Source organism: Scyliorhinus torazame, chromosome 13 (assembly GCF_047496885.1).
Source record: "Scyliorhinus torazame isolate Kashiwa2021f chromosome 13, sScyTor2.1, whole genome shotgun sequence".
Taxonomy (NCBI): domain Eukaryota; kingdom Metazoa; phylum Chordata; class Chondrichthyes; order Carcharhiniformes; family Scyliorhinidae; genus Scyliorhinus; species Scyliorhinus torazame.
In genome coordinates, this window is record NC_092719.1 from 220,196,669 (window position 1) to 220,208,817 (window position 12,149).

Sequence of the window (12,149 nt, forward strand, 5' to 3'; positions counted from 1 at the left end):
GGTGAGGATTTGGGGGGGGTGAGGATTTGGGGGGGGGTGAGGATTTGGGGGGGGGTGAGGATTTGGGGGGGGGGTGAGGATTTGGGGGGGGGGTGAGGATTTGGGGGGGGGGTGAGGATTTGGGGGGGGGTGAGGATTTGGGGGGGGGGGGTGAGGATTTGGGGGGGGTGAGGATTTGGGGGGGGGGGTGAGGATTTGGGGGGGGGGTGAGGATTTGGGGGGGGGGTGAGGATTTGGGGGGGGGGGTGAGGATTTGGGGGGGATCCAACTCCGGAAGAAGTTCGAAAGTTCATTTTATTTTTTTTGCAGATCGGTCAAGAAATCCACCTGAGCCGCAGCGGCGACAGAGGGAGAGACCGGCTGTCCGGAGCTCCGGCCTCTCGCTGTCCAGTGTCCGGAGCTCCGGCCTCTCGCTGTCCAGTGTCCGGGGCTCCGGCCTCTCGCTGTCCAGTGTCCGGAGCTCCGGCCTCTCGCTGTCCAGTGTCCGGGGCTCCGGCCGGTGTCCAGGCCGCTCACCGCCCTCTCGCTGTCTGGCCCGGGGGCCGGTGTCCAGGCCGCTCTCCGGCCTCTCGCTGTCCAGTGTCCGGGGCTCCGGCCGGTGTCCGGGCCGCTCTCCGGCCGGTGTCCAGGCCGCTCTCCGGCCGGTGTCCAGGCCGCTCTCCGGCCGGTGTCCAGGCCGCTCTCCGGCCGGTGTCCAGGCCGCTCTCCGGCCTCTAGCTGTGCGGGTAGCTGATGGGTCTGATCCTGATGACCGGCGACAGGTTGACCCTCAGGATTTTCTGCGCTTTCCTCCGGACCTCCTCGTCCGAGGAGGAATCGTCCACTTTGATGACCTTGGAGCGGAGCAGCTGCAGGCGGCTGCGGCCGCGCTGCCCGGGGCCCGGGCCGGGGGGTGCAGGGGGGGCCGAGCCCGGGGCGTCCCGCCCGGCCGCCGGGCCCCTCCTGTCCGGGTAGCGGTGTCTCCTGGGCTTGGCCGGGCCCAGCCGCACGCCCGGCGCCGGAGGCCGCAGCCAGCCCTTCCACTTGGGGCCTCGGGCGGGGGCGCTGCGGGCGGCGGGCGGCGGCGAGCCGGGCGGCGGGCCGGCCGCCGGGATCTGGCAGGTACACGAGCTGTAGCCGTACACGTCGCGGCTCCGCAGCACGGTGGGCAGCGAGCCCTCCTCCCGCAGCGCCCGCACGAAGCTCAGCAGCTGCGCCTGGCACTGCAGCGGGTCGGCCGCCAGCGGGCTGAACACGGTCAGCGCGTCCGCCAGGGCCCGCGGCCCCACCACCGACATCCGCGACCAGGCCTGCACCGCCGCGCCCTCAGCCGGCTGCGCCATCGCCACCCCTCAGGGCCGCCGGCCGCGCGCCATCCTCTCCAAAATCCAGCCCCAGGCTTCAGGGCCTAGCGGGGCCGCTCCCAGAGCTGGGCGTCAGACCGGAAAATGCGTCAGTGGGGTCCGGCGCGTCACATCCGCCATGACGTCAGTGGGCAGCAACAACCCCCCCCCAGGGCTCCCCTGTCATCACAGTCACCAGGTATGTAATTAACAATTACTGTTTGTTTATAACAGGAATAAAGATCAGATCTGCAATGACTACAGCTGCTTAATGTCCAGCTAATTACCTGACTCCCTCTTTAACCGCCCCGCCCTCTACCCACAACTATGGCACAGTGGTTAGCACTGCTGCCTCACAGGCCTCGGGACCCGGGTCGAGTCCGACCTCGGAGACGGTGTGGGTTCCTCCCATCTCTGCCTCCTAAGACGTGCAGGTTGGGCGGATCGGCCATGCTAAATTGCCCCTTGGTGTCCAAGGCTAGATGGCGTTATGGGGATAGGGCGGGGGAGTGGGACTAGCTAATGTGCCCTTTGTGGGGATCGGTGCAGACTCGATGGGCCGGATGGCCTCCTTCGCCATTGTGGGGATTCAATGATTCTACCCACAAAACAGACAAACAAGTCAGAGGGGTTTAAAGAGATACAAAAAATAATAAAGATTCAGGTCCTTGCTTCAGATGATGAGTTCTCCAGTGCACCCTCTTCACAGCGTGAGTGTGGTTTAAAGTCTCTGGTCTACAGCTTGTAATGATCTTCTTTCCAGCTCAGCAGCATATCTTACAGCCTTTCCAGGAGAGGCCTCTGACTTCACAGCAGCCTGCTCTGATAGAGATATATCAGATTCTGATCTCCGATTCAGCTCAGTGGGCAGGTTTGTGATGCAGAGCAAGGCCAGCGGCGTGGGTTCAATTCCTGTACCTGCTGAGGTTATTCATGGAGCCGTCACAAGCTTGTCCCTCGCCTGAGGTGCGGTGACCCTCAGGTTAAATCACCACCAGTCAGCTCTCCCCCTCAAAGGGGAAAGCAGCCTACGGTCATCTGGGACTGTGACGATACAGTGTAAAATAAAATACTGGGGCTTCTGTCCAGTATCGTAGCCACTGTTGGGGTCTGGTCCGGAATTGCAATACTTATTGTGAACTTTGTGTGGAATTTGGTTCTTAGACAGACTCTGGTACCTACTTAACACTTGTTTATTGGTACAACATCTAAACAGGTTACAGATTAGGCATGTTGATCCTGGGCATGATTCCAATCTCTCAGTCTCGAGAATCTAACGTGACTGACTGATCTCAGTGGCTCATCATCTACATCATACGTTAGCAGATCCATCCTGTGAATCCATCACATGGGGACACTGTGGTGTAGTGGTATTGTTATTGGACTCGTAGTCCAGAGACCCAGGATAATCTCCACCTTTCCTCCAGCTGTCTACACCTATGGCTGTCCCCCTATCCAGCCCCACCACTCCACACCCCTCCCCCACTATTTCCAATTCTCTCGCTTTGACAAAGGGTCATCCAGACTGAAAATGTCAGCTCCCTTCTCTCTCCACGACGCTGTCAGACCTGCTGCGATTGTCCAGTATTTTCTGGTTTTGTTTTTGACCCAGGGTAATGCTCTGGGGACCCGGGTTCGAATCCCGCCACTGAAGAGGGGAAATTTGGTAAAAATAAAATCTGTAATTAAGTCTGAGGACGACCATGAAACCATTGTCGATTGTCGAAAAAACCCATCTGGTTCACTAATGTGCTTTAGGGAAGGAAATCTGCTGTCTTATGAGGAAGGATGTTCTTGCTATGGAGGGAGTGCAGCGAAGGTTTACCAGACTGATTCCTGGGGTGGCGGGACTGTCATATGAGGAGAGACTAAGTCGGTTAGGATTATACTCATCATGGAAGCCGTACGGCACTGGAGGCACTACCTCGCTGGTAGGAGGTTTACCCTTGTCACCGATCAACGATCGGTAGCCTTCATGTTCGATAATACGCAGCGGGGCAAAATCAAGAATGACAAGATCTTGAGGTGGAGGATCGAACTCTCCACCTATAATTACGATATAGTATATCGTCCTGGGAAGCTCAATGAGCCCCAGGTGCCCTGTCCTGCGGCACATGCGCCAGCGTGCAAGATGACGGACTATGGGCTATCCACGATGACATCTGCCACCTGGGGGTCACCTGGCTTATCCACTATATCAAGGCCCGCAACCTGCCCTACTCCACCGAGGAGGTCAGAGCTATGACCAGGGACTGCCAGATCTGTGCGGAGTGTAAACCGCACTTCTATCGACCAGATAAGGCCCACCTGGTAAAGGCATCTCGGCCCTTAGAGCACCTCAGTATCGATTTCAAAGGGTCCCTTCCCTCCAATAACCGCAATACACATTTCCTCAACATTATTGACGAGTTCTCCCGCTTCCCCTTTGCAGTCCCTTGCCCCGACATGACCACGGCCACCGTCATTAAAGCCCTACATAGTGTCTTCACCCTGTTTGGTTTCCCCAATTAAGTCCACAGTGACCGGGGCTCGTCGTTCATGAGCGACGAACTGTGACATTACCTGCTCAGTAAGGGCATCGCCTCGAGCAGGACTACCAGTGATAACCCCAGGGGAAACGGGCAGGTGGAGAGGGAGAACGCAACGGTCTGGAAGACCGTCCTACTGGCCCTGCGGTCCAGGAATCTCCCAGTTTCTCACTGGCAGGAGGTCCTCCCCGATGCGCTCCACTCTATTAGGTCCCTACTTTGCACGGCCACAAACGAGACCCCTCATGACTGCTTGTTTGTTTTCCCGAGGAGATCCACCTCAGGGTCCTATCTTCCGTCCTGGCTGAAGACACCGGGAGCCATCCTACTCAGAAAACACGTCAGGAGCCATAGGTCTGACCCTCTGGTAGAGAGGGCCCAGCTCCTACACACCACCCCCAGTACGCTTATATCGAACACCCCGATGGCCGACAGGATACGGTCTCCCTCCGGGACCTGGCGCCCGCTGGTTCCACCATCACCACCACCGCCCCTCCACCATATCCTGCCCAACCTACCATGACCAGCTCCCCCGCCCCTATATGGCTCCCGCGCTCCCTCCCACACGCCATCCCCCCTTCACCAATCCACAGGAATGAAGCTCCGGAAGAGACGCTCCCGGAGTCCACGTCTGTACCCGCACTGGCGCCCTCACTACCGATGCCAGCGCGGACGAGCTCGGCACCCGGGCCAGCAGCAATGCCAGAGCTTCGGCGATCACAGCGCACAATCCGTGCACCGGATCGGCTGAACTTGTGAACCCATCACCCCCGCCGGACTTCATGTTTTTAACAGGGGGTGAATGTGGTGAATGTATTATGGCAAAAATCCACCATTGTATTTGTATCTGTGCTGTTGCACTTGTATTTGTATCGGTGCTATGCTGTTGCCCCTGTGGGCTCCTCCTATGGGCCATTGTATGGCATTATCCATAGGGAACATGTTGGGGCCTGTATGGGCTCCGCCCATGGCTCCTCCCCTTGAAGGGCGGTATAAAGAGCAGTCGACCTGTAGGTGGTTCTCAGTATTGGATCAGTCGCAGGCAGGCACTGTTCTAAGTTGATTAAAGCCACAGTTTACTTCTACTCCCATCTTGAGTGAATTGATGGTCGCATCAGTTACCCTCTTCGACCAGCTGAACCCTTATTGCTAGCCTCTGTCTGTGAAAGGGATTAAGCCCATTGTATTGGGAGAGGACAGTGCACTTTATATCAAACCAATCTCCTATATGAGCACAGACATAAGAAAGACTTGCATTTCTGAAGCACCTTTAACGGCCTCGGGATGTTCAAAATGACTTTGCAGCTGACGTGTAGCTGCTGGAATGCTGCGGTTAACCTCATGGCAAGAGGAAGCACAGACAGGAACTGGTTTGTGTGTTTCAATGCACCTGTCACTCTGGTTTGCTCTCATTAAGCAGCAGTTGCTTCTGCATTCCTCCCAGTTTGGAGGTTCAATTACAAATCTCAATGAGTCGTCTGATAATCTTTTCAACCCACATCTTGTGGAGTTTTGGAAGGTGCTGCTGAAGGAGCCTTGGTGAGTTCCTGCAGTGCACCTTGTAGATCAGTGTTCTTCAAACTTTTTTTCCGGGGACCCATTTTTACCAACCGGCCAACCTTCGCGACCCACGCCGGCCGACCTTCGCGACCCAACCCGGCCGACCTTCGCGACACACACCGGCCGACCTTCGCGACCCAACCCGGCCGACCTTCGCGACCCACGCCGGCCGACCTTCGCGACCCAACCCGACCGACCTTCGCGACCCAACCCAGCCGACCTTTGCGACCCACGCAGGCCAACCTTCATGACCCAGGCCGGCCGACCTTCGCGACCCATGCCGGCCGACCTTCGCGACCCACCCCGGCCGACCTTCGCGGCCCACGCAGGCCGACCTTCGTGACCCATGCAGGCCGACCTTCGCGACCCACCATTTTCTCTTACCTTGTTTGCTGCTGACAAAAAAGGAGGAAATGGTTTTGGGTCCCTTTGGCCCTCGTACACACTCCTCCAATGGAACCTGCTGGATGAAGGTGAAGCCTTCCGGTGTCGGAAAGTATGGAGTCTCCATCTGCCCAAAGTTCTGTATTTTTTTCCTGTAAAATTTTGTCAAATAAACCCCCCTGAAATTGTAAAAAAAAAAGAATAAAATAAATGAATAAAACCGCCCCGAACTTGTAAAACAAAAAGCTGCGGCCGTTTACAAAAAAATCGGCCACACTGCGCCGCCGGTTCTCGGGCTGCATGCGCAGTGCGGCCGCATTTTGTTACATGTTCGTGGCCATTTTGAAGGCCGCTTGCAGCTGCCGTTATTAACAGCCGGCTGCTGCGCGCAGATTTGCGCCATCGGGAGCGCCGCAACGGACGGCTCTGCGACCCTCCCGACACCCACCCGCGACCCACCCGCGGGGGTCATGCCCCTGAGTTTGACAATGCCTGTTGTAGGACTTCCGGGTGCGGCGATGACCAGCTAAGTCGCACGTTTCGGCAGCTCCCGGTGGAACGGACTTTTGGGCTCTTGATAGGAGCCCCAACGGCAATTTTAACGGCAAAAAACACTGTGCGGTAAACCAGAAGGGAATCCCCCCTGGACACGGATGGAAAAAAGAGAGGAAAGTGGCCGGATTGCGGTGGATCCTCTAGAGCAGCGGCCAGGAAGGCAGGCACAAAGCAAGATGGTGTCGGAAGGAGGCAGTTTAATATGGGGCCCTGACCAACAAGAGTTCCTGCGGTGTTGCGTGGAAGAACTCAAAAAGGAGATGAGAAGGAGCTGCTGGCCCCGATATTACAAGCGATTGAGGGGCTAAAGGAGGAGCAAAAGACCCAGGAACAGGAGCTTCGGGTCGTGAAGGCAAAGGCTGCTGAGAATGAGGACGACATACAGGGCCTGGTGGTGAAAACGGAGATCCACGAGGCACAACACAAAAGGTGTGTGGAAAGGCTGGAGGTGCTGGAGAATAATCGAGGAGGAAGAATTTAAGGATTCTTGGTCTTCCCGAAGGTGTAGAAGGGGCGGACGTCGGGGCATATGTGAGCACGATGCTGCACTCGTTAATGGGATCGGAGGCCCCGACGGGTCCGCTGGAGGTGGAGGGAGCCTATCGAGTTATGGCGCGAAGACCGAGGGCTGGAGAAATTCCTCGAGCCATAGTGGTGAGATTTCTCCGATATAAGGACAGAGAGATGGTCCTCAGATGGGCAAAGAAAACTCGGAGCAGTAGGTGGGAGAACGCGGTGATCCGCGTATATCAAGATTGGTGTGCGGAGGTGGCGAGAAGGAGGGCAAGCTTTAATCGGGCCAAGGCGGTGCTGCATAAACGGAAGATTAAATTTGGAATGCTGCAACCGGCAAGACTGTGGGTCACACATCAAGGGAAACACCACTACTTCGAAACGGCAGATGAGGCGTGGACATTTATTGTCGAGGAGAAGCTGGAATAGGCGGGCCAGAAAAAGAACGTTTGGGACAAAGTGGGGGGGTGAATATGTGGGATGAATGGGGGGAAAAGAGGGAAGAGATGACTTCCCAAGTTGTTAATCCTGCGACCCTGTAACTTTTCTCTCTTCCCCATGTCGTGGGGGAGGGGGGGAGGGAGGATGAGGAGCTGAGGGCACCGGCCATTGGGGGCGGGGCCAAAAGGGAAGCGCGGGCTTTGTTCCCGCGCTATGGTAATCATGGCGGGAACAGGGAAGCAGGAAGGAGGGGGCCTCGCACAGTGTGAGCCGAGGTCACGGGGGGAAGCCGAGGTCGGCCAGAGTTTGCTGACTTCTGGGAGCAACATGGGGGGTGCAATTACGCTAGTTTGGGATCTAGCGGGGGGGTGGGGGTTAACTGGGTTGCTGCTGCTGGGGAGAAGGGGGAGCTGGTATGGGGTGGGGTGGTCGGGGCGGAAGGGCGCCGCTTGGGGGAGATACGGCTACGTGGGAACCGGGTGAGGAGCTGGATTAAAAAAGGAGATGGCTAGTCATCAAGGGGGGGGGGGGCGGGGGGGTAAAGAGCCCCCCAACCCGGTTGATCACGTGGAATGTGAGAGGGCTGAATGGGCCGATTAAGAGGGCACGGGTACTCGCACACCTAAAGAAACTTAAGGCAGATGTGGTTATGCTGCAGGAGACGCATTTGAAGCTGATAGACCAGGTCAGACTACGCAAAGGATGGGTGGGGCAGGTGTTTCATTCGGGGCTAGACGCAAAAAACAGGGGGGTGGCCATACTAGTGGGGAAGCGGGTAATGTTTGAGGCAAAGACTATAGTGGCGGATAGTGGGGGCAGATACGTGATGGTGAGTGGCAAACTGCAAGGGGAGGCGGTGGTATTAGTGAACGTGTATGCCCCGAACTGGGATGATGCCAACTTTATGAGGCGTATGTTAGGACGAATCCCGGACCTAGAAGTGGGTAAGTTGGTAATGGGTGGAGATTTTAATATGGTGCTGGACCCAGGGCTGGACAGATCGAGGTCCAGGACCGGAAGGAGGCCGGCTGCAGCTAGGGTGCTTAAGGACTTTATGGAGCAGATGGGAGGAGTAGACCCCTGGAGATTTAGTAGACCTAGGAGTAAGGAGTTTTCGTTTTTCTCCTATGTCCACAAAGTTTATTCACGAATAGATTTTTTTGTTTTGGGAAGGGCACTGATCCCAAAGGTGACGGGGACGGAGTACACGGCTATAGCCATTTCGGATCATGCTCCACATTGGGTGGACCTGGAGATAGGGGAATGAAAAACAACAGCGTCCACCCTGGAGAATGGACATGGGATTATTGGCAGAGGAGGGGGTGTGTTTAAGGGTGAGGGGGTGTATTGAAAGGTACTTGGAACTCAATGATAATGGGGAGGTACAGGTGGGAGTGGTCTGGGAGGCGCTGAAGGCGGTGGTTAGAGGGGAGCTGATATCTATTAGGGCACATAAAGAAAAGCAGGAGGGTAGGGAAAGGGAGCGGTTGTTGAAAGAACTTCTGAGGGTGGACAGACAATATGCGGAGGCACCGGAGGAGGGACTGTACAGGGAAAGGCAAAGGCTACATGTAGAATTTGACTTGTTGACTACGGGTAATGCAGAGGCACAATGGAGGAAGGCACAGTGTGTACAGTACGAATACGGGGAGAAGGCGAGCAGGTTGCTGGCCCACCAACTGAGGAAAAGGGGAGCAGCGAGGGAGATAGGGGGGGTGAGAGATGAGGAGGGAGAGACGGAGCGGGGAGCGGAGAGAGTGAATGGAGTGTTCAAGGCATTTTACGAAAGATTATATGAAGCTCAGCCCCCGGATGGGAAGGAGAGAATGATGTGCTTTCTGGATCAGCTGGAATTTCCTAAGGTGGAGGAGCAGGAGAGGGTGGGACTGGGAGCACAGATTGAGACGGAGGAAGTAGTGAAAGGGATTGGGAGCATGCAGGCGGGGAAGGCCCCGGGACCAGATGGATTCCCAGTTGAATTTTACAGGAAATATATGGACTTGCTGGCCCCGCTACTGATGAGAACCTTCAATGAGGCGAGGGAAAGGGGGCAGCTGCCCCCAACTATGTCAGAGGCAACGATATTGCTCCTCCTAAAGAAGGAAAAAGACCCGCTGCAATGCGGGTCCTACAGGCCCATTTCCCTCCTGAATGTGGACGCTAAGATTCTGGCCAAGGTAGTGGCAATGAGGATAGAGGATTGTGTCCCGGGGGTGGTTCATGAGGACCAAACTGGGTTTGTGAAGGGGAGACAGCTGAATACAAATATACGAGGCTGCTAGGGGTAATGATGATGTTCCCACCAGAGGGGGAAGCGGAGATAGTGGTGGCGATGGATGCCGAGAAAGCATTTGATAGAGTGGAGTGGGATTATTTGTGGGAGGTGCTGAGGAGATTTGGCTTTGGAGACGGGTATATCAGGTGGGTACAGTTGCTGTATAGGGCCCCGATGGCGAGCGTGGTCACGAATGGACGGGGGTCTGATTATTTTCGGCTCCATAGAGGGACGAGGCAGGGATGTCCTCTGTCCCCGTTATTGTTTACACTGGCGATTGAACCCCTGGCCATAGCATTGAGGGGTTCCAGGAAGTGGAGGGGAGTACTCAGGGGGGGAGAAGAACACCGGGTATCTCTGTATGCGGATGATTTGTTGCTATATGTGGCGGACCCGGCGGAGGGGATGCCAGAGATAATGCGGATACTTGGGGAGTTTGGGGATTTTTCAGGGTATAAACTGAACATGGGGAAAAGTGAGTTGTTTGTGGTGCATCCAGTGGAGCAGAGCAGAGAGATAGAGGATTTACCGTTGAGGAAGGTAACAAGGGACTTCCGGTACTTGGGGATCCAGATAGCCAAGAATTGGGGTACATTACACAGGCTTAATTTAACGCGGTTGGTGGAACAGATGGAGGAGGACTTTAAGAGATGGGACATGGTGTCCCTGTCATTGGCAGGTAGGGTGCAGGCGGTTAAAATGGTGGTCCTCCCGAGATTCCTTTTTGTGTTTCAGTGCCTCCCGGTGGTGATCACGAAGGCTTTTTTCAAGAGAATCGAGAAGAGTATTATGAGTTTTGTGTGGGCCGGGAAGACCCCGAGACTGAGGAGGGGATTCTTGCAGCGTAGTAGGGACAGCGGGGGGCTGGCACTACCGAGCCTAAGTGAGTACTACTGGGCCGCCAATGTTTCATTGGTGTGTAAGTGGATGGGAGAAGGGGAGGGAGCGGCGTGGAAGAGATTGGAGAGGGTGTCCTGCAGGGGGACTAGCCTACAAGCTATGGTGACGGCACCGTTGCCGTTCTCACCAAAGAAATACACCACAAGCCCGGTGGTGGTGGCTACATTGAAAATTTGGGGGCAGTGGAGACGGCATAGGGGAGGGACGGGAGCTTCGGTGCGGTCCCCGATAAGAAACAATCATAGGTTCGTTCCGGGGAGAATGGATGGGGGATTTGGAGCATGGCAAAGAGCTGGGGTAGTACAACTGAGAGATCTGTTTGTAGATGGGACATTTGAGAGTCTGGCAGCGCTGACGGAAAAATATGGGTTGCCCCAAGGGAATGCATTTCGGTACATGCAATTGAGGGCTTTTGCGAGGCAACAGGTGAGGGAATTCCCGCAGCTCCCAACGCAGGAGGTGCAGGATAGAGTGATCTCAGAGACATGGGTGGGGGATGGTAAGGTGTCGGACATATACAGGGAAATGAGGGACGAGGGGGAGATCATGGTAGATGAGCTGAAAGGGAAATGGGAAGAAGAACTGGGGGAGGAGATTGAGGAGGGGCTGGGGGCTGATGCCCTACGTAGGGTAAACTCATCGTCCTCGTGTGCCAGGCTAAGCCTGATACAATTTAAGGTGTTACACAGGGCGCATATGACTGGAGCACGGCTTAGTAAATTTTTTGGGGTAGAGGATAGGTGTGCGAGATGCTCGAGATGCCCAGCGAATCACACCCACATGTTCTGGTCATGCCCGGCACTACAGGGGTTCTGGGTGGGGGTGACAAAGGTGCTTTCGAAGGTGGTGGGGGTCCGGGTCGAACCAAGCTGGGGGTTGGCTATATTTGGGGTTGCAGAAGAGCCGGGAGTGCAGGAGGCGAAAGTTAGGCTGATGTTTTGGCCTTTGCGTCCCTAGTAGCCCGGCGCAGGATATTGCTAATGTGGAAGGAAGCCAAACCCCCGAGTGTGGAGACCTGGATAAACGACATGGCAGGGTTTATAAAGTTAGAACGGATTAAGTTCGTGTTAAGGGGTTCGGCTCAGGGGTTCACCAGGCAGTGGCAACCGTTCGTCGATTACCTCACAGAAAGATAGAGGGAATGGAGAAGAAGTAGACAACAGCAGCAACCCAGGGGGGAGGGGGGGGCGGGAGGAATCGGACGGACTCTCAGGGATGTTATTGTATATGTATAGGTATTTGTTATAGGTAATTGTATATTGGATTGTTGGATTGTATCTTTGGAGAGTATTTATTTTGGACAAGGCAGTTGCCATTCAGCTTTGTTTTTGTTTTTGTTTATATATTATTTATTTATTTGTTTAAAACTGGCCACTGTTATTTATATTGCTTTATTGTTGTGTAAAAGAAACACTACGTACTGTTATGTTTGGCCAAAAATCTTGAATAAAATATATTTTAAAAAAAAGACAATTCCTATTGTAGATGAGCATAGAATTCATAGAATTCATAGTGCAGAAGGAGGCCATTCAGCCCATCGAGTCTGCACCGGCTCTTGGAAAGAGTGCCCTCCCTTTCACCCCATCACCATAACCCAGTAACTGCACGTAAATGCATAAGCATTTAAAGAAATAGAAGCAGAAGGAGGCCATTCGGCCCATCGAGCTTGCT